The sequence below is a fragment of the Cyanistes caeruleus genome, chromosome 5 (assembly GCF_971803275.1).
Source record: "Cyanistes caeruleus chromosome 5, bCyaCae1.hap1.1, whole genome shotgun sequence".
NCBI classification, from domain to species: domain Eukaryota; kingdom Metazoa; phylum Chordata; class Aves; order Passeriformes; family Paridae; genus Cyanistes; species Cyanistes caeruleus.
The window spans coordinates 62,697,018-62,718,382 of NC_141705.1; the positions used below are offsets into that span (position 1 = coordinate 62,697,018).

Sequence of the window (21,365 nt, forward strand, 5' to 3'; positions counted from 1 at the left end):
ATTGTTCTTCTGGTATTGTGGTAGTAATTCTGATGTCTGAGTAGTGAACAAGCAACAAGTAGTGAACAAGCAACAAGTAGTGAACACGTGATTTGTAGTCAATTTTCTATCTCTAATGTAGTGAAGAGTATTGGAGCAGCAGGCTGCAGAGAGCTGCAGAAACTGCAGGCCCCATGGCCAATCAGTCCTGCCCGAGAAGCTAGCCTGGGATTTCATAGGAGGATTTCAAAACAATCCTCACAGACAGAAAACAACTGCCAGGTGCTGTTTGTCTGTCCTCTTGTTTTCCCTGCAGGAGAAAGACAGGGGGGTGGTGAGCCCCACTGACCAATGATGGTGATGTAGCACTTTACTAAGCAATAAGAATTTCCTTTCTGTACCTTCCACGTATCTGTCCATAAGACAAGCCTAGAGTAATAAAGTAGAGAAGATTCTCCTGTTGTGACTCCCTTGAGAGTCCGTGTCGTTCTTTCCCACTGTTCCCAATCAGAACGACAGAAGAGATTTTTAAGAATTGTGTTTTTCTCTCCTGGTTGAGGAATGTGTTCTTCACGGGCTGAATCTTCATATCACTTGGTTGTTGTAGAAGAGCAGTTTCAGCAGCAGATGATTCTCCTTGCCCTCCTTTTCATTTTTCTTGTCTGTATTATTGCCTGGCAGGTTAACCTTTTCAAATTGCGTGCTGCAAAACGTTGCTACTAAGGATAGTTGGTGTCCAAACAGGTTCTTTTCTCGCTTGGATTTCAACTATTGAAAGATGAAAGGTTTCTAATGAAGCTACAGAATTGCATAGCACTGGGACCTTGACTTCTTCCCTGCTTGGATCTAGAAAAAGAGATTCTTGCCAATTGAACTGCTGACATATTATGTAGAGATCAGGAGTGGCCACCACAAGTGGTATTGAATTCTTGGAAATGTGGTGATTTTTGTTAGAAATTATTTTTGCTTTGACAATGCAAGCTTATCATATCCATCTGCATTTGTGTTCTATTAATCGTGGGGTTTTGTATTAAGCATGGGCTTCAGTTTGCTGTCTTTTTATCACTTCTTCAAATACCAGTTTTCTACACCTGCTGGCTTGTTCCTTCTGACTTCAAATGGTATCTCTTGGGCACATAACTTCATCTTATTGTGAACAGCGCAAAGAACATGTTTTGGTCTGTCTTGATTTGATGGAGTGATTGCTGTGGAAGGACTGGGAGGTTTTGTGGTTTAAGGTGAAAGAAGTTCAGCAGCCTTGGCAAGTAAGTGTGCCAATTTACAAGGTGAATCTACAGAAACCCCCGTGCTTCAGCTGCAATATACAATATTTGAGGCTGCTGCTGTCGGGGTGCCTTTTTTCTGTTGGTTTGGAAACCCATATTCTACACAGCATCATTTGTCAGAACTCCATTTCACTTGTACAGTCCCTCTGTTTTCCCACTTCTGAATGATGGTTTTCTCTGTGCCTTTACCATGGGGAATTCTGGGTGATAAAAATAATACATATTCCATTATGTTTTACGTTTCCTCTTGGAGATTTTTCTAGTTTTCAAATAATTACCTTTTGTTTCTAGCTGGGGGCAAAATGCATTTGCAGTTTCAGTGGGGTTTTTTTCCCAATTTCTAATCTTACTTGGGCACTAGATAAGGGAGAAAAATGCCCTAGTTTCATGGAAAAGATTCTGTGTTATTCTATACCTTGAAATGAATTAAAATATGGTTCTATTGCTCTCTGTTTCATTTCTTAACTTCATTTGGTAGAGTTTAGAAATCTCTTGCCATGAACTAGGTAGTGCAGAGTGCCTGCCTTGCTGTGTTGATCTCCTGGGTGAGCATGCCAGGCTTAGTTTAGAGATTTGCTTTTAAACATCCCTTATTCCTTGTGAAATCTGTCATTTGGTTTGTTTGTAGTTGTGTTAGAAGATAAAGAGGAGGGGGATCAGCCTGGAAAATTTGTCGTCTGAACTGAATTTGTACCCTTTAGGCCAACAGTGAGTGCTCCTTAACATTCTCAAGGCATGAAGGACACTGGGAGTTCCTCCCAGACTCTTCTTTTGGGACAGCAGTCCTTTCTCTTTGGCTCCATGAGATGCTCTGCACAGGAGTGCTTGAGCTCTGAAGGGCAGGGGCATTCCATGAGGGTGAATAATAAAGAACTGCTGTAGCTTGAACTGTTTCCAACTTAACCCAGCAGAAGGAATTGTTTCCCCAATTCTGAGTCTAATGGCGCTGCTGACAAATTTTGCAGTTTCAGAGCAGCAGTGCAAGATGTGCAAGGGGCTTGTGTGGAGGGAGAGCAGAAGCTTGTAACACTGGACCTTTGTCCCGTGGGCAGCTGTGCGGTTTTAAGCGGGAATGTTCCGGAGGGGTGTGGAATTGAAGAAATGTTTGGAAGATTTGTAGGTTTGTTGCTGTAGGTGTGAAGGGTGGGGACAAGTCTTCTCCAGTGACGGACCAATTATTAGGTGAGGTACTGGGAGAGCCTCTGAGGATGGTGTTGCTGTTGCATATGATTTTTCTGGAGGCCAGCTGATGCACACAAGATTTGTTATGACTACCAGGATTACAACTAAACAGAATGCAGTCATTTTTCTTGTAAATTAGTGAAGCATCTTTTGATCCGTGATGAGCTGAAGGCTCAGTGCAGAAGGCTGAAAGGAAATGGCACGCTCTCAAGCGATTTTGGTCTTTGCGGCTTCATGCAGGTGGATAGGACATAATTCCTTAGCTCATTGGAGCTGCAGAGTTTAGTTTGATCTCCTCTGTTTCTAAGCAGTGCTAAAAGGTGTTACTTCCCTCAATTTGGAAGGCAGCAGAGAGTCAGCTAATGAATGTGGATCTAGGTAAGGTTTGTGGAACAAAATCAAACACAATTGTCTGAAAAGCTGTTAGACAAGCCTACAGTCAGTGTCAACAGAGAAGGAAGAGGTTAAAATTCCATCTTAATTTTAGAGCTCTTCCTCTCTTCTGCCTGCTTTTCCCATAGTGCATATGGAACCAGCATAGTTCATTTGATCCCTACCCCTGAGTGCAGCAGCTCACCTGCTTTCTGCTGCCTCCCTTTGCTTTCTTGTCAGATGGAATCACTGAAATAGAAAAGATGATGTGACTTAATTGACTTCATTCAAACGCCTTGGCAATTGAATTTCTGTCTCTTGGCTGGATACTCAGCATCTCTAAGTGCAGAATCCTCCCTGGCACCGTATATCCTCGCCTTGTCCCTGCCACCACCACTCAGATATTTTCCTTTCATTGTAAAGTGCGTGAGATTTTACTTGGCTGGAATTCTGCAGTGCTGGGAATGAAGGCTTTTTCCTTCCTCATTTTTTTATGATGAATTTCTTATTTATTCTATTCACACCTTCTGAGTGAGCCTTTCATAAGGGCTTCTGTATTTCACAGCGGCTACACCTATTTGGGTCTGAAGACTTTGATACAATTGTAATCACTTGGAAATGGAACCTGTTTGATTTGTATGGAAGGCAGCCATTCTCCCTGTTCCAAACTTCCTAAAATTGTTTATCCACGTTGAAAAAAAAATACCTCTTGGAGATAGTGGAGACAGTGCATGATGGTGATTCCAGGGATGGATAAGCAGGACCATCACCTTCCTCACACCGTCAAACTTGAGACTAATAGTCAGGTCTGCAGTTCTAATTTTAATCCACAGTAATCTACAGACAATCCTTTCTTATCTAAAAAAGCTGATACTGTCAAGTTGGAAGCAAGCTGAAGTTGGAAGAGTTAGGTTTCTTCAAAGCTCTTGTTTCCAGCAGGATTGGAGAGCCTTTACCTTTTGTAACAGGAAGGTTTTAAATTTGTAATGCTGACCTTGCAACTGGAACTTGGTGGCTCCATTGTTGCACTTGCAGCAGCCAGATGACCTCAAAGGAGAAGTGCGTTGTTCTGACTTCTGTGGAAGCAGTGGCTGCAAATACCATCAGGAAGTGCTGGACTGGCAGGACATTGGATGGATGCTCTTAGGCCACAGAGCTGGAAATATCAGTTGTAGCCACATGGTAAGTCCATTTATGTAATTCCAAATCTGTTCCTCACACGATCTGTGCTCCTCTATTCTGTATCAGCTTGGTGAGGAGGTAGATGAGACTGTTGGGGGAAAAAAAACACTTCAGTTTAAAGCAGAGTAACTGTCCTATTATAAATGATGAAGATAAACCTGTGAGGCTACCAAAGAAATCTTTCTTTGTCTTCCAGTTAATAACTTCAAATGGATAACAAATCTATGCTGTATAATCTGCTTTGAATGGATTTCCTTTGGAACATGTGCTTCTTCCTGAATTACAGAACTGCAATATTTTCACTGCTTCCCAGCTCTGCCATCCCAGCATCTCCCCTGCTTCCCAGCCCTCTGCCATCAGCATCTCCCCTGCTTCACAGCTTCCCAGCCAGGTCAGTGCACTGGGGGCCGGGGTGGGCAGTGGGTTATGGGGTTTTGGGATGCGCAGGGATCCCAAAGGAGCCCTTGTGGAATGGGCCCGACATCCCAGCGTGCTCCCGGTGCCCCGGCAGGGCGGTTTGCCTGGAGAAGCTGTCAGGCAGGATTTGCTGGGTTTTTCACAGCTCTGATTTCTCCATCCCCCGGAGTGCCCTTGCTAAGAGGAAGCATTGATTGCTGCCAGGCAGCACACACACGTGGGAATGTGATTCATTCCGGCCCAGGCCTCAGAATAACTTCTGTGAGCTGTTATCCCTGCTAAAATGAGCCTTTTCACAGTTCTCTATTTCCACCTAGCGCACACACACACACACACAGTAAAATTACAGAGGGAAATAAACTTCCCTTGGCTTGGGAAGAAATTTTGTGTTGTTGTAGGGAGCTCTTTCTGAAGGAATAACAGGTACCTTTCTACTACAATAATTTATATGGAAACCCAGCACCGTGTTTATTTGGTGTCAGTCTAGGGTGAACAGAAACCAGCACAGGCAGCTGGAAACAAAGGTCCTCTCGTCCCATTCCACAATATTGGTGTTAAAAATCTCTGTTCAAGGCCAGATTCCACCACAGGAATCTGGCTAAGAAAATAAGAGCTTATTCAATAAGAAAATGCCGCACTCAGAATGTTTCTTTGCATTAGGATTTTCCCAAGTATCTCGTTTAGCTTTTGTTAATAGGTTAAAGGTAAAAGGGTTTTGGTAACCCTTTTTAAGTGTACCTATTTCCTCTGTTAAATGGGAGAACAGGAGTGCAAAGCCCTATGGATGGGGGCTGCTGGAGAGATCCTATAAACCTGATTATGTCCTAGAGACCTGAGTCATCATTTCATCCCATTGCAAAGTCTCTTATTCTTTCAGTTCAGTTAAACCTGCAAAGAATTCAACCCTTAGAGCTTTAATATTTTTAAAGAGACAGTCATGTCCAGAAGGTGTCTCAAGGTGTTTGTTCCATCAGGCTGGGTTTGATATCCCTATTAAAAATATATATGGCTCAATTGATGAGAAAATCTTCTTCAGAGAGAAGGATTTTTCTTCAGCTTAAAATCTGAACTATAAAATTGAGTACAATAAAGTGAAGAGTTGAGTCATGAAGCAAGGGATAGAAAAGAAAAATGACCATGCACATCTTGTGCTGAAACTGTTTGGATTTATTAGGAAAGGTCCAGCAAAATCCTCTGTTAGGAAGCCAATTAGAATTATTTATTCTATTGAGGGGGTTTGTGCCAGATCTGAAGAAATCACTTGAAGAAGGAAACTTATTTGAAAGCTGCAAACATAAATGTTCTTTTTTTGACCGAGTGATGGAGAGGTGAACAGAAAGGGGTGGCTTGGGGCCTTGCCTTATGGCAAAGAGCAGAAGGGGCTCTGGCAGGACAGGGAGCAATCCGAGCGCTCGGGTTTTGTTTCATTTGTGGCTCAGCACGGTCGGCTTCGCTGCGGGCAGGCCCGGGAGCAGCGGGTGAACAGTGTGGGGACAGCCCGGGCACGGCTCTCTGCCCTCTGCCCAGGGCAATCCTGGCACTGCCGGGAGCTCCGGCCGCTCCCGCTGATCCTTCCCTGCGCCTCCGGGAGCAGGGATGTATCCGGTAACGTGGCACAGGCGAGGGCAGACGTGTTAAAGGTGAAACTTTGCCATGATTGTCCTTACAAACTCTTGGTGCTCCTTTTCCTTCCTGCTGCCGTCACTTACCTCCAGTGGCTGCTGGGTCAGTGTTTGTGTTTGGTGCCGCTGCTTCCTACAGCAGAAACATTTTGTAGCTACAGATTTGGAAGGAGAATAATGCTGTGTTCTAATTTATTTTTGAAAAAGCTGCGCTTAGCAAAGGTTCAGAAAGCGTGGGCCTAGGACCCTGCTGTTGCAGCACTTGATGGGAGGAATCCAGGTAGGCAGGGAAGGGGCAGGTTTCTCTTCCAGCTGTTGTGAGCTCTGCTGCCAGGTTTGGAGCAAGTAGGAGTGGTGCTGTGACCCACGCAGTTGGAGCAGGCAAAGGTGACCTGTCTCTAAAGAAGTGCCACGATGGTGCAGTGATGATCTCCATCTCAGCACTCTGACTCTCTCGGGATGCAGGGACATCCTCTGGTTGATGGGCCTTTCCTGCTCAGAAAACTCCATCCTGGGTCTTCTGGCCCAGTGTCAGAGCAGGGGCAGCAGACAGAGAAATGGGGGTGGTTGTGCACTTTTGTGATCCAGTGTTCTATGAAGCATATTATGCTAAGAAGCATAATCAGTGCCAGAAGTTGAAATTATTTGTCAGTAGCTCAGGCTTTCGCAAGAGCTGTGAATTTGGGTGGAGGTGAAAATCAGTCCCTGTGGTTTTGTGTTCCATTACAGGAATTCACAGCTAGTCCTGGGCTGAGGGCTGACCCTCTCCAGGACTGGGGCTCCTATTTTATTCCTGGGTAGAGGATTGTCCTGGGGGCATGGTTTGGCTGGATGATGGCTGTGATTGCTGTTTGTGGGACACCTATTCAATTTCCAGATGTGACACTGAATTTCTCTATGATTCTGAACCATTGCTGTATGAGCTTTATCGATAAAATGCTTGATCATCCAAAGTAGGAAACAATAAATGATCGTTCAGCAGACTTGGAAGATGGGTGCAATTAGTCAGATAGACAAAGCCAGGCCTTTCATCATTCCATTTCATCATGATGGGTTATGATATGAAATAAAAACCACTAGAATTTCAGTCACTCATAGATCCTTTTCTAGAAATACTCTGTAAGAGAATTTTCAAACCCATGCCTTTACCAAGCACCACATAATGAGGTAATAGCAAGTGCTGTTTCATGTATAAAATGAGAGATTCAATGTTTCAGCTCCAGGAGAAACAGATTCTATCCACAGAACCTGAGGTGTGTTGAGCTCGGTGCTGTCCGCAGCAAGCAGAGCTTTTCCGTGTCAGCTCTTGTAACTCACCTTACAAACTCAGTAAGGCACAGCAATCCTCAGTGCCAAGGCTGGAATCTTCCAAGGCTGAGGTCACAGAGCTGCAGAAGCTCAGGTCCCTTTGCCAGTGGAGTGGGCTCTGTCTGCACCACTCGTTGTTTTATTGTTCTCCTCTCCTTGCAGGCACACTAAACCCACCACAGTGGATTTGAGTAAAGCGGGGATTCCTTGGTGTTTGCCCCTGCTGTTTCTAGAGAACGGGGTCTCCTGGGGGGCATTAGGAGTGAACTCCCTCTCTCCAGTCTTGGAAATGCTGGATCACATCTACCTTGAGCCTCTGATTCATTTTGACACCACCTTCCATATTCCTGCCTTAAAGGTCCAAGCTGCTCCTTTGGCAGCGCCATCTGCCAACCGCGAGTGTCGGTGCTGAGGAGAGTGACAGGCGGGACAGGTTAATGTGCTCTTTATCAACTGAGCCCAAGAGATGCTCTTGAGAAGAGACTGGGGAGATTCACCATAAGCATTCCTGAGTCTGTCAAAAGCTCAGCTTAAGCTTCCTCTCAAACAGAGTCAGCGTGGTCGCTGTCATAGCTGAGGAGTGCAGGGGGACCAGGGGGTGCCAGGTTTTCCTGTCACTTAGCGCTACTCCATCGATGAACCTGACTGCAGAATCTGCAAAGGTGCCCTCCAGACAGAACTGGTTTCACAGGACCTCACTGTCCAGAGAGCTCCAAGAGAGGTACTTTGTGTTTTTCTCATCTCTGTTTCTGGAGCTGAAAAACAGACAAAGGAATTTTAAAGTATTTGGAAAAAACCCAGAGCAAGCTCTGTTTATTCCATGTATGTCCACAGTGGCACTGCAGCTTTAGCTGGAGTGTTTGGCATAGTAAGATTGGTATGGATACCAAGAGGGAGAACAGGGTTGATTGGGATAAGGAGCAGGAAGGATAAGTGGCCCACAACTCTCGATGAGGAACATCTCCAGGAGCAGCGGTTCCCTGTTTCCCCCCAGCTGAAGAGCTTGGGGTCGGCAGCTGAAGTTACCACGGGCCAGTTTGAGAAATGAGAGGTCCTGAAGCCACTGAACGTGGCACCTCAGACTGCTGCTGGTGCAGGCAGCTCAGGAATGCCAAACAATCCATCAGACATTCATGGGCAGGGGCAATAGTCACTAAACAGAATCCTCTGCCATGGCCCAGTAAATTCCCAGTAAGAAGGGAAGTGTAGCCTGGGAGAGACCAGGCCAGTCCTCACAGTCAGGTGATTTTATCCCTGAACTCTCCTGCTCTCTCTCAGGAGCCAGTTCTGGACTCGTCCCTGGGCTGGGCAGGGGCAGTCTGTGCCTGTCTGTTTTTCCATGCTCCTCGTGGCTGCCTCTTACTGCTCTGGTTTAGGGTGCTAGAGGATGGCAGGTGAATTACAGCTTTTGTGCTGGAAAACACATTTTTTATACTGAGCAGAAAATAGTCCATCTGTTGGGGGGGAAATAATTGTAATTTACCTAAACACTCCGAAAAGGTACTTTCTCTACAATATGTCTGTTTGTCTGGATTCCTCTGACTTTGGGAATATGCAGTCACAGAATCATTTGGGTTGGAGAAAATCCCTCAAGATCCCTGGGTCAAACAGTGAAACATTAAATGGGCTTGGGCTGCCTACAAAGAAATGATTGCCTTGGGTCTTGGCAGTGCTGCCCTTCAGGCTGTTCAAAGCTGAGCCCAGCTCAGGGTGGTGTGACACATCATCCTGGAAAAAATTTCATATGTCTCTTCAGGCCACTTTCTGGCCTTGCAGAGATCATAACGCACTTTTCTTCCCCTTTTAATCTTTCTCCTTGCTGGCAAGGAAATGAAAGGAGGGAGAGATGATGTGAGAGGAGCTCAGTGAAGGGCACTGGCAGAGTTCCTCGCTCTGCCCTTTGCAATGAGGAGGGGGAGCATTGCCCAGCAGGCAGGAGATGGAACTGGTGGGGATGCCTTGTGAGGAAGGTGTAAGGAATGAATATGTGTAGAGGCCAAGTGAGTGCTGAGGGTGGATCCTGGAGATGCACAAAGACATTCTCCCAGCCATGGGAAGAAGCGGTTTCTCACATTCCTGGGGATATCAGGGTGGCTGTAGCTGCTGTTCCCATTGGGACTCTCACCCCAGGGCTCAGGCCATGGCCAGCAATGATTTCTGCCAGGTTATGGGGATTGCTGGATGTCTCCTTTGCTGCTCAGTGATGCTCAGCAGTCTCAGTTCTGGTCAAAACAATTTTGTAGTGGGAACTACAAGGCATGGAGACAACTGGAGCGGTTTTCACAAGGACGTCTCTCCCTCATGAATGAAGGGTGCAATCCCAGCAGGGCAGGGGCAGCTCTCCCTGCCTGAGTTTCCTCTCAGGACCTGAATGAGCCTCAGTGTTTGGCAAGAGAGGGGCTCCAGTGAACTGTCTCCTTTCTCCTCTTATTGGAGTCCCAGCTGCAGACAGAAATAAGCAATGAGGAGAAATAATTGTTTCGAATTACTGAAAATTAATCTTGATCACAGCCTCCAAAGCAAGAGCCACGATCTTTGCATTTGCATTCTCAGGAGAGCACGAGAAGTCACTGCCAGGCTGCAGTGCTGGTGGTGTCTCAGCGAGCAGGAAATGGGGTGCCTTGGCTGCACTGCTCATAAGCACTGGATCCAGTATTCCTGGGTGAATTTCCAGGCACCAGGCGCATCAGTCCCCATCCTCAGGAGAGGCTTCCAGCTCCCCAGCTGCTGTCCTGGCAGCGATCCGTGAGCTCTGGGACACCAAAGGTTTGCAGCAGCCCGGCTGACCCTGGGGAATGTGCGGGGCTGGTGGCTGCCCTGGGCAGGGCGAGGAATCCCTGCTGCTCACAGGTGGGAACTGGCCGGGCACAGCAGGGAGGAGCCAAGGGAAAGGGACACGAGCTGGGGCAGAACAGAGCAGGCTGAAGGCAGCAGCTGCTGGGGGAGCTGAACCAGAGGCAGCCCGGGCAAGGCAGAGGATGGCAATGCCGAAAGGTGAGTGTGCCAAGCCTTGCCAAGGGCAGAAAGCAAAAGTCCACACAAGCAAGAGACAACAGAAGCCGTGAAGATAAAAAGACTCTTTAATTTGCCTTTTAATCACAAAATGAATGCTTTGCCTTCCAAGAGGCCTTTGTTTATCCCTGGGCTTCTCAGTCCTCATCCTGGAATATCTGAAAGGTCTTGGACCAAAGCAGAGCAGTGTTTGAGCTGCCAGGAGCAGCACCTCGCCTTGGGTGAGCTGATGGGGGTGAGGAAGTGTCCACAACCCTCCCTCTGGAGGGGCTGAGGTGAGGGTGGCCAGGGATACTGGGATTCAGGCAGCTCTTCCTGTCACACCAAGGCCCTTCCCTTCAATCAGAACTGTTTGTTCCCGTGAGATCAGATTGTTGCAGTGCCCACACCTGGTGAGACAATGCCCGAACAATATTTCTATTGTCAAATCCTCCAGTTCATCATTCCTGCCAGCTGGACTGGTTGGGATGTGGGAAATTCCTTAGCGATGGAGGTCATCTGCCTGACCCGCCCGGCAGCCAGCCCGGAGCATCCCTCCCTGGACAATCCGCGTTGCTCCCGACACATCCCAGGCATCAGCAGCGGCTGGAGAATAAAGGGAAGTGCTGCAGCTCGGGCAGAGCTTTGGGAGCCACGCCCGGACTGCCGGGGGAGCTGTTCCTCAGTGCCGCAGGAGCCAGCTGGAGCTCCTCAGCCAGGCGGGAGTGGGCTCCTGATCCCAATCGGGCACAATCAGAGCCTTCCTCTGAGCTCAGCCGGCTCGGGCCGGGCGCTCAGCCGCCTTTCATTGCGGACCGAGGGAAGGGCTCGGGCCCGGAAGCGCCTCCCGGTGCTGCCGGATAATCGGAACCTGGCCCGGCTGAGCCGCAGCCGGGCTCGAGCTGAGTCTCCCGGCTCTGATCCCGTGGCTTTCACCGCAGGTTGCGCAGGCGGGGATGGCTTTGTGCAACGGGAGCGCGGCTTCCCGGGAGCGGCTGTGCCTGCTGCCAGGGATTCCAGCAGGCTCCGTGCCTGCAGGCTTGGCCTCATCCCTGCCCGGAAATGAGGATGGGAACCAGCCTTTTCCTCCTCTCCTTCCACCTCTGCTCAGCTCAGCAGCTTTCTAAGCAGCTCTTCCAGTTCTTACCTTGCACACGGCGAAGATTTGTCTGGATTGTCCCAGCAGCCTTTAAATATCCTCGGGATCCTATGTGCCCTCCTGTCAGGTGGTGCAGGGAACAGGCAATTCCCAGGGAGGTGCACAGCTGGAAAGATCATACACACGGCTGGGCTTTGGCTCACCTCTGTTCTACCTCACTTTGCTTTGATTCCACTTCTGAAAGATCAGGACCTATCAGGAAGATCTCAATTAGCACAGAGGCTGATCCAAGAGCACTGAAAAGTGGGAATAAGACACTCGAACTCCAGGAAGGGCTCTTCCCTTGTGTGCCAAGGGCAAAGAGAGCTCCAGCAGTAATTCCTGCTTTGGTGGCATTTTACAACGTGTGTTTTCTACAGGGGAAGGCTGGAATAAAAGCAGCTCCGTGTTTAGATCATGTTGAGAGCTACTCGTGAGTCCTGTCACCTCATTTCACAGCTCCAGCTGCCCCAGTTGTACCGGGGGAAAGAACAAGATGAAATTGTTTTTGCCATTATCTGTGTGACAACAACGTGTGCCATGCAAATGTCATGAGCAGAGGTGACCTCAGGCTTTGGTGTGAGGAGCAGAACAGGTTGGATTTAGGGTATCCTAATGGGATTAGAGTGAGACAAAATATAATACGAGCAGAGGAGCAGGTGGATCCATCCAGGGATTTCTGTAATGGAAAGCTAAATATGCAAAGGTCGGGCATCGGATTTAATTTATCACTTTCACCTTCCTGCTTTGGAGACCCAGTCAGTAGCACGGTCTTGGCCAGAGTTTTAAGACGAAAACGCCATCGGGTATTATTAATCCTACCTACATTTAATTGCCTGAAAGAGGGAAAGGAAAACCACGTTGTTTATCTTTGTTTTGAAGCCTGCAGCCATCGCGGCTGTTTTGCCTCGCGCACATTGGGATCGGTGGATGGGACGGTCTGGGAAATGAACACCAGAAGCTTCTGGCCATCCCTCTCTGCTGCTCAGGGAACACAGAGCGAGTTCTCTCCCGCGGGGACCGGCCCTGTCGGCTGCCAGCGCCAGGCACAGCCGGGCACTCCCATCCCGCTCCTTCCTCCTCCCGGCGGGGCCGGAGCCGAGCCCGCGGGTCCCGAGCGCCCGTGGGGGCCGTCCCTGCGCTGCTGCCCCGCCCCGAGCGCCGGGACCGGAGCTGCTCCTCCGAAAGAGAGGGCAGGGCAGCGCATGGAGCGCGGGCATCCCCGGGGAGCCGCCTCAGCCCGAGCTCCGGACACGGGAGGAGCCCCTGGATCATCCCCTGCTCGGGCCTGGGCATCTCCAGCCCTTCAGTTCCGCAGGGCCGAGCAGCTCCGGGCGTGTTCCCGGTGCCTCGGGAGCGGCCGGAGCCACGGGCGGGGTCAGGCAGTGAGCTGGAGGCGGCAGCACAGAGCGGGGCTGGGATAACGGGATAGCACATGGCTGGGATAATAAGGAAATGCGGATTGGCTACACGTGCCTTCGCTCCAGGGGAGCCTTCCAGCCTTTTTATCCCACGTGTGGTTTTTGCCAGTCTGAAGCAGTTCTCAGGGCAGGATCAGAGGTGTGAGAGCTCCGTTCCCTGTCAGCCCCTGTGGGGATGTCCACAGTGAAATCCACAGCCCTGTGAGCTGAGATTAATAAATGGAGCATTTGTCTGGTCTCAGAATCGGAGTCTTGAATCCTGTGGGGTTTTTTGGTGGGGCTGAAGGTGTGGAGGGCTCAGGGACCAAGTGCTGGGTCTGGCCGGGCCGAGGGCTGTGGAACAGCGACTTGAGCCCCGTGTTCTGGGAGTGCAAAGCGAGACTCGCCCGGGCCGTGAGCACGGAGCCCAAATCCCGCATTTTGGGGCTCAGGGACGGAGCCCAAATGCTGCGAGCGAGCGCTCGGAACACGGAGTCCCGGCCCGGCGCTGTCCGGGCCCGGCCCCGGGCTCAGGGGGCGCCTTCGGGGCTGAGAGCAGCGGCCGAGCTCCGGCTGCTCCCGAGTCCTCCCGCAGCGGGACACCCGCGGGGCCTCTCGGCGGGGCCCGAGCGCCGCAGGGTGTTTGTGTTCTATCCGCCTACAGCTTTCCCTGTTTCCCGTTTATTTCCCTATTTCCCTGTTTATTTCCCTGTTTCCGCAGCCGGGAGCGGCCCCGCGCGGGAAGGGCCGGGGGCGGGGCCTCAGGGCGGGGGCGGGACCGGGCTCAGGTGCTCGGGGCGGGGCCTCGGGGCGGGGGCGGGGCCGGGCTCAGGTGCTCGGGGCGGGGCCTCGGGGCGGGGGCGGGGCCGGGCTCAGGTGCTCGGGGCGGGGCCTCGGGGCGGGGGCGGGGCCGGCGCAGGTGCTCGGGGTTGGGCCGGGCGGGGCCGGGCAGGTGCGCGGGGCCCCAGGGCGGCTGCGCGGGGCGGGGCCGAGGGGGATTTAAGACCCGGAAGTCGCTCCCGACGCCATTTGCTCCCCAGCGCTCGAAGGTGCCGGCACGGGCCGGGCTCCCCGACGGGGCCCAGGTGAGGCGCGGGAGCCTCGGCTTCCCACTCCTGCTTCTCTCTAACCCTTCTTTCCTCCCTTCCTTTCTCCCGCTTATCTCCGTCTCCTCCCCGCAAACCCCCCTTTCCTCTCCCCCGTTGCTCTTCTCTTCCTCCCCTGCACCTGGCTCTTCCCCTGTCCCTCCTCCTTGCACACCCGACCCTCCAGTGTATCCCTCCTCCTTCCTCCTCCTTCTCAGCCCGCTCCTTCTCCCCTCCTGAGCACCCCCAGCCCTCCTTCCTCCCCTCTCCTTGCCCCGGGCACCCAGCCTGAGCGCCCCCCATTCCCGCTCGGCCTTTGCCACCTGCACCTCCCTCTCGTGCTTCCCTCCCAAGGCCGAGCCCGCTTCTGTTCCTCTTTCCCGCTCTCCCTGCACTCTGTGCCCCTGCTGCCCTCCGCTCCTGCTCCCTTCTGCCTCCCTGTGCGCTGTCTCTCGGCCCTTTCCCTCCGTGTCCCCGTGTCCCCTTCTCCCCTTGGTCTCTGTTTGCCCTTGGCAGAGAAGCCGCGAGGTTCGGGGCGCCGGATAATAAAGCCCCGAGGGCCGGAGCCGGCGCCCCTGCTTTGAGTCCCCAAAAGGGGCCGGAGCCGCTGTGCGGGTCCCCCCAGCAGCTGCCAACACCGCCCTACACTGCCGGGGTTCCGGCTTTCCCTTCATCACACCGGGCCGGGGCTGGGGGGTCAGGGGGGCCCCTCCTCAGGAGGGGTCTGGGGTGGGGTAGCGAGGGTTGGGGGGCTGGGGGGGTTTGGGAAGGGCCCCCTCGTTAGGAGGGGGTCCCGGGTGGGGAGGGGGGGCATTTAGGGTGGGCCCCCTCCGGAGGAGGGGCCCCGGCGGGGGGCGGGGCCTCTCCGGAGGGGGTTGTCCCGGGTGGGAGGGGCTGGGGGTGTCCGCCCCCTAAGCCCCTCCCGCCCCGGTCCCTCCCCTCCGCGCACCTGCCCGGCCCCGCCCGGCCCAACCCCGAACACCTGCGCCGGCCCCGCCCCGGCTCTTGGCCCGCTCCTGGCCCATCCCGTCCCGTTCCTGTCCCGCCCCGCGGGTGCCGCTGTCCCGGGGGTCTCGCTCGGGATCCCCGCTCGGCGCTGTGCGGGCCCCGGCCCGGCCCGGGCGCTCTCGGCGGGGCCGCTCCGAGCCCGGGGCGCTGCGGCGGGGCCGGGCCGGGAGCCGGAGGTTCGCGCCCGGGTCCCGCTCCGGCCGCTCGGGGCCCCGGGCACGGTCCCGCTCCGGCCGCGGGGAGCCAGGGCTCTGCCGGTGCCGGGGCGGCCCCCGGGGCCCCGAGCGGAGCCCGACGCGCCGGGCCGGGCTCTGCCCGTGGCCCCCAACGCGGGGTTCGGGCTCCGCTCCGAGCCCCAAACGCGGCTCCGCCGCCGGCCCCAGAGGCAGCTCCGAGTCGCCGGCTCTGAGCTCTCCGCGGGGCCAAAGGCGGCCCTTAGAGCTGAGAGGCTGCGACTGACGCTGCCCGAACGAGCCCGCTCTGAACACCGAAACACCGCGGCTGGGATTTACTTCAAGCCCCCCGAACGCGAGGCTCTGTGAAGCCAAATCCCCAGAAGGCGGGACTCGGTCTCTGCCTCGAGCCCCTAAAATGCACAACTTGCTCTCTGTGAGCCCGGATGCTCGCTCTGAGAGACCGGGCTTTCACGTCCCGAAATCTCAGCTCGGTTCATCGCTGTCTGCACTTGGCCAGCGCAGCCTAGCTTTGAGAGTCAATCGGCGGTACTCGGGCTCTGGAGCCTGGACTCGCTCGCTCGGACCGAAACCCCGAAACCAGGGCTCAGTCTCTGTGCCTGAAGCCCAAATCCAGGCCGGACGTGAGCCCGCTGCTGTCAGAGTCCAAAACGCAGGATTCGGTCTCTGCTTTTAAGCTCTGAGCCTGAATTTTGAGCCCCTCAAACGCGGCACTCGCCGCCTTCTGTGAAGCCCCAAAGTGATGGGGTGAGTCTGGTTCTGAGCTCCCCAAACACAGCCAAGGGTCTGTGTGAGCCACAGCTGCAGGAGCGGGGCTCAGCTCCGAGCCCCCGAAGGCAGCGCCGGCTGTCTCTGGGAGCCGCAGCAGCCCTGAAGCCCGGCCGGCAGCTCCGCACCAGCAGCAGCATCGGGAGGGGAATCGGAGCCATTTCCCTGGCTCCTGAGGCAAAGCGTATGAAGCAGGAGGCTCTGAAAATCAATCAAAACTTGCTTCTGTATCGGTTTCAGCTGGGACTTCTCATTTCTCCTACTTTCAACTCGGTTATGATCATCAGCAGTGGCTTAGGATCGGCTTCTCTCTGCACTGCGCGGCTCCGGGGCTGTCCTTAGGCACAGGGAAACCCGTCCTGCTGCTTCCCGGGGAATCCGGGCTTGGCACATCCCAATAAAACACCATCGTCAAAGCCAGGAATGCCACACGAACTTTATTTGATAAAACACGATGAGAGAGAGCCCCGAGCCGCAGACCTGGGAGCAAACAAATCCCGTAGAGCAGTCAGCTCCCGGCTTCTCTGACAGCCAGGAGTGGCCCCGGCTGTGCAGCTGCCCCAGGGGCTTCTGATCAGGAGAAGATTAAAAAAAAAAAAAGAAAAAAAAAAAAAAAGAAAAAAGAAAAATTTACAAAAAGACAGGAAAGCACCGAGGTCACGTGAGAGAAGAGGGGGGGGGAAAAAAACCCACAGCAGAAAATAAATATTAAAAAAGGGGGAATGAAAGGGGGAAAAAACAGTCAAAAGGAAAAGAGAAAAATGAAAATAAAGAGCCTAAAATAATAAAGTAGGGGTGCAGAAGAAGCGAAATGCAGATTGAACCCTTCCATGCACACAACAGGCAGCTGGGCAGGGGGTAAAGCTGATGAAGCAGCAAAACTGACCCTCAAAGCACTCTCTAAATAACTAAAAGCCAAACCAGCAAACAAAAAGCCCCAACCAAATCCCCACCCAATCCCTGCTGGATGCAGGAGCCAGTCTGAGCTGCTGGAACCCGACCGAGACAGAAATCCTGCAGGGGCCCCTCCTGTGGCACTCGGCCCAGGTGGGAAAGCCCTGCCGAGCCCCCCGGGCCTTGGGCGAGTTCCCGGTGACCTTTGGGAGCAGAGAGTGGGGCAGGGGCTGGGAATGAGCTGCTGCCATGGAAGGGCTCCCGGTGTTCCGGGAGAAACCGCTCCTCTCTCGGCTCCCAGCTCTCCTTGCCTTCCATGTGCAGCGTCTGGAGCCGGTCTGCACCTGGGGGGAAAAGGTGTGCAGGGAGCTGGGCACACCTCGGGCACGGCCTTCAGCCCAGGGCTTGCATTTCCATCTCTCCCCAATCCACTCCTCAGAGCCAATTAGGTGCCTAAATAATTAGCAATTCTAACAGAGCTGACACACAATCCCCTGGAAGGGGCAGCCCCCAGTCTGGGACACCTGCTCTGGTTCTTTTCCGGCTGTTTCCCAAGGAAAATGCTGCCCTTTCTCATAGTGCCACAGATGCCCATTTTGAGGTGATGGAAATGAGAGACAACTCAGGGAAACAGGAAAGGCTTAAGGAACTTAAGGCTTCAGCTGCACCAGCAGTGATGGAGAAAACCTACAGCTCCTTCTTGTGTTTAGGGACCGGCCAGAGCAGCAGGAGAAGCTTGGTTTCTGTTCTGTACAGGGACAATTGTGTTGTAATCCCTTTGTGCTCGTCTTCAAGTGAATGTGTCACGTGGTGGTGCCAATATTCAATGGAGGGAATAGCTCCTGCTCTTTTTCCCCTATTCAGTGCTGTCCTTACCTCAATCTGAAGTGCCGGTGCACACTGGAGGATGGAAGGATGCACACTCCAAGGATGAAAGCAGGACTCCTGAGGCAGATGGATGGCCCTGGTGCTCCAGGTCTGGGTGCACAGCACCCACGGCACTTGCTGAAAAAGATCCAGCTTTCCATTTGTCAAGCACTTTGTAAATGTTCTGCAGAGAGCTGTGGCTGTGCCTCCTCAAATATCTGGTTAATAACTACTGCGTTTTGGGGTTTTTTAAACTGTGTTTAACAGAGTTACCAACACACCTACCCACCTGTCCTCCTGCTCCTTCTTTTCCTTTTCAATGATTTTAAGCAGGTGACTTTTCCATCTCAGTATCAAGGTGACATCAGGATCTGCTTTGGCTGTTGTATTTAATGTGTTAGGAGTGACCTTCCACCTCCATTCAATTCCGTGGGATCTGCTTTCCCAGCAGGGCCATTTATGATCGCTTGTCTTGGATTTTATGTATTGCTTTCCATTGTCTATCTCAGACATTTCCATGCTTGCACTGAATAAAAAGTGGCAAGAAGTGATGGAATGTGTTGTTAGAAACACTTTTGGCGATGCCTGATTGCAGAAATGTTACTTGATGAGCCACAGGCCGTCCTGGGGGGCACTTTGGGGTGAGGAGGGGACGGTGCCCAAGGTGTGTCATCTTTGGCTCTTCTTCTCAGCAAATGGAATGAGCCCCAATGTTTTGCATAAACCAAGTACTCAGTGAGACTCAGGGGACACCTGGTCCTGGCCCCTGTAGCTGACAGGAGGCTGTAGCCAGGGAGGGATTTGTCTGTGCCCAAACAACAAGATTTTATAATCCCAGGGTGAAGGAAGCCTTGTCACTGCTCTCTGTTGCTCTTCAGCAGGACCACACAAGGCCAAACCAAACCTCAGTCCAAGGGAAAAGGACTAAGGAAGTGCAGAATCACCTTTTCTGCTTCAGGACAGCATCTGCAATAAACTGAATCAGTAAGGGTTTTAATAATTTTGGGAGCTGTTGGCTGTAGGGTGTGTGAGAGCTCTGATTTCTGTGTTCATTTAGTTGTCTTCAGAGTTATAGAAAGACTGAAGCAATGACTGCTTCAAGATTGCTGGGTCTGCCTCATTTCTGCAAAAGGCTATTAAGGTTGTGGGGCTTTTTTTAAATCTTCATTTTGTTTATGACAAACAGTGCAGCAGAAAACATCTTTCTCCTACAGGTTTATCAGTCTTTTAAGCAACTGAATCTGATACTTCATCTTTGCCCTTGCCATGAATAGGAGGCAAAACAGAGAATTTGTTTCTTTAGGATTCTTTGGGAACACCCAAAAGCATGTCTGGGGCTCACCTCGTTTTTCAAGGATCAATGACAAATGCACAAGTGTCATTTGTTTCCTGCTCTTCTATCATAAACTTCCTTTTATAATTTTTGTGTCCTGTGCCAGCAAAATTGAGTATGTCCAGAAAACAAATGCAATGCAGTGGAAGAAAAACTCCAAAGGTTGTGAAGTTAACCAGAATGTGGGATACTGGTGCTTCAGTTACACAGAACTAACAGGAACAGCAATTGACCTGACTCTTCTTTGTGCACCATTAGCTTTTCTGTAGGGAGGCAAAAGGGGCTGGAAAGGCAAGTGTCTCAAATGTAAACCTGGGAATATTCCCTGGCAATCACCATTAAGGTCAGTTCTTTTATTTTTGCCAGGACAGATGTGCAATAGTCAATGCTTGTTACTAAGAAATGTCTCTTCTTATTTAAAGCCAGAATATTCTCACTTGGCCACTGGAAGTTTCCACCCAGCACGGAAATGCAATTAAATCCAAGTGTAAGCAGTGTCCAACCCCCATGCAGGAAATGGATGTGCAAGCTTTAGGACTGCACGAGGGAAGGAGAGGGTATTTGCATCTCAGCTGGAAGAGATCCTCAGGTGGATCTTTTATTGCTGCTGTCACCCCAGCAAAGAGAGCTGCTCTGAGCAGGTTTAGTGCTGACAACACCTCAGAACAGCCCACTGCACGTACACATGAACATGTCCTCCCTTTAGGGCAATCTGGCCCTTTACCAACCTCCCAATGGCCATGAAAATAAACTGCAATGCAAATTATGCTGAAAAAAAAAAATCAAAGGATGAGAGTAAAACTCCTGTCTGTGGAATTCCTGATTTGTGCTTGCGGCCATCTGGCGTTGCTGTCCCTGGGGACAGTGACCTTCCCCTCCTCCCTCTGTCGGTGTTTCATTCCCTTACCTCTTTGGTTGCCACACTGGCATTTAAATGAGGCCTTCTGGCTTTTGACTCCTTTTTCTTTTCTTTTTCCTCTATTTCTCTCGGTGTGGAAGTGTGTTGGAACAGAAATTTCCATCACAGCAGCATATCTGCAAATAGAAACGTAACAGTGTCTCACTCAGTGTGGGCGAGCACCTTCAGCTCCAAGGAGCTGTGGAGAGCAAGAGCTTGGTCCCTTAAGGAAACACGGAGTCCCTGAGACAAGAAAATACAGACAAATGCTATGGTCAGCCCTAAGCAGGAAGATTGAAAGCCAGTGACCTAGAACCTGCCATCATCATGTTCATAATTTTAATGTAGTTATGGTGTGATAACGCAAAGTTGGAGTTTAGAGAGTTTAGACATTCTGCTGAGGCTGGTGACGTTACTCAGGGGGTTTTGTATCGGTCTGATGTGTCTGAGCAGGATCAAGAACTAAAAGGAAAATTTCACAGAAACATTTGAAGACAGATTGCTCCAAAAACTGGTGCTTCTTCCAGGGGACAAAAGATGGAACGTTTTTCTGTTGAATTCCTCTCAGAAAGCACAGCCCTACTAGCTCAGCTGTGGGAAGGGTGGATATGATACACCATGGAAAGAGACAACACCAGAAAGGTAAAAAGGTTCATCTCCCATCCTCCCCTGAACACACTCTAAGGAAAACATTTCAAACAATGGAATAGAGAAGAATTGGTTCCTGCCTCTGGAGTTCAGTTCTCCATTTCATCCAAGTGCTAATTGGGATGACTGGTGGTGCTATGCAATCCTTATTAGAGGATACTCCCCCTTACAAAGCCACCACACATCGTGTGGCAGCAGCCTCACAACCTCTGCAAAAGGCAGGTCCAGCACAGAGCTGATCTGGAACAGGAATCACCTCTGAGCACAGGAGACAGGAGCTGCTTTATCAGCCATGCTGCCTCTGTGGGTAAATTCATGGCCTTTCTCATTGCATTGAATTGCAGTGTTGTGCAGGTCTCATTTTTGAAGAGTGACGGTGCAGACAGTGGTTTAAATGGTACAGTGTGTTTATCAACATGTGGTACTGCATTTACATCCCTGGAGTAAAAGAATTGGCACATATATAATATGTTAGAGGAGGGCAGCTGTACAATGAAGTCATACAAATATGTAAAAGTTACACTGTTCACAAAAAAAAAATAAAAAATGGAAGAACTGCCATTATTGTCAATAAATATAGAACAGGAGAATCTGCACCTCATCTGTCAACATCTAAAGGTCAGAGCATTTTCATCCTGGAAGTGCTTCCAAGATGGATCCTCTGAGGATTTACAGAAGCATGCTGAAGCAAAATGCAAGCTGTATTTGGGGTGAAAGGACAAAAGAAGGAACTAAGCCTCACCTAGTACCAGTTCTAGATCTCAGACAGATCTGGTGAAGCCCCAGTTGTGCT

At 51.4% G+C, this 21,365-nt stretch overlaps 2 long non-coding RNA genes across 3 annotated transcripts; one reads left to right on the forward strand and one right to left on the reverse strand.

The window, feature by feature from the left end:
* The first annotated feature begins 7,430 nt into the window (after positions 1-7,430).
* Positions 7,431-11,907, forward strand: LOC147653190 (uncharacterized). The gene is made up of 2 exons (XR_015287027.1): positions 7,431-8,069; positions 9,902-11,907. It is a non-coding gene; the product is annotated as an uncharacterized LOC147653190 (long non-coding RNA).
* Positions 11,908-16,356: 4,449 nt separating this feature from the next.
* Positions 16,357-20,692, reverse strand: LOC147653191 (uncharacterized). Of its 2 annotated transcripts, XR_015287163.1 has the most exons (3): positions 19,934-20,692; positions 17,703-18,219; positions 16,357-17,170 (listed from the first exon to the last, which is right to left on the reverse strand). It is a non-coding gene; the product is annotated as an uncharacterized LOC147653191 (long non-coding RNA). The 2 variants fall into 2 exon arrangements; XR_015287162.1 differs by having other exon boundaries at positions 16,357-18,219.
* Positions 20,693-21,365: the final 673 nt, after the last annotated feature.